This window comes from Gekko japonicus, unplaced genomic scaffold (assembly GCF_001447785.1).
Source record: "Gekko japonicus isolate JY-2015 unplaced genomic scaffold, Gekko_japonicus_V1.1 scaffold38, whole genome shotgun sequence".
NCBI classification, from domain to species: Eukaryota; Metazoa; Chordata; class Lepidosauria; order Squamata; family Gekkonidae; genus Gekko; species Gekko japonicus.
The window spans coordinates 1,514,288-1,515,042 of record NW_015170276.1 but is presented as its reverse complement, the minus strand read 5'-3'; positions in this window follow the sequence as shown (position 1 = coordinate 1,515,042).

The window sequence follows — 755 nt, the reverse complement described above, 5'->3', positions numbered from 1 at the left end:
CCCTGGGGTGGTGGCCTTGGACTCGTAGGGGCAAATTCCACCTCTCGCATGCGGAGTTGCCACTCGGACATCACATGCGAGAGGTCATTCTGGCTACCTCAGCTCTCGGGAGGGGCTCTTTAAAAAGTTATGGCCGCCATCGTTGTTCTTGGCGTCAGCTGCGACGCCAGCGTGGAGGGGAGGGGCAAAACGTTCCCTTGCCTCCCTGAGCCCCGGGGTGGTGGCCTTGGACTTGTAGGGGCAAATTCCACCTCTCGCGTGTTCCCCCTCTCTCGGGCTCCCCGAGCAAACCAAGGGAAGGGAAGGTGGCGGAGCAGCTGGAGACATTGAGCCTCAGCTCCACAAGTAATGAGCACTCGAGCCCCACCCCCAGCAGCCCTCAGGCCGGAGCACCTGGAGCAGTCTTGGGAGGCGGATTGGCAAAAAGCAAAACCAAAAGCGCAGGAACTTGAGAGAACTCCAGGAATGGAGCCAGTTCCTCTTCCACAGCCCAAAATGTGACCCACGAACCCTGAGCTTGCTTTTTCTCATTTGCGAGTCTGGCCTCTGCACTCCTTTAACGAGGCAGCCCTGAAGCTTGGGGCGGCGGGTGTTTCTTTGCACGCAGCTTGTGCGGCTGGCTGAGTGCCTCTTCTGCTTGCCCACCTCTCGCCTCTGCACCTCATCTTCTGCCAGGCATGGAGGAGCCCAGCTCACCCAGGCTTCTTGCCTCCTGCTGCCTTGGCCCTCTGGTGCACGGGTGAGTCCCCAAAGTT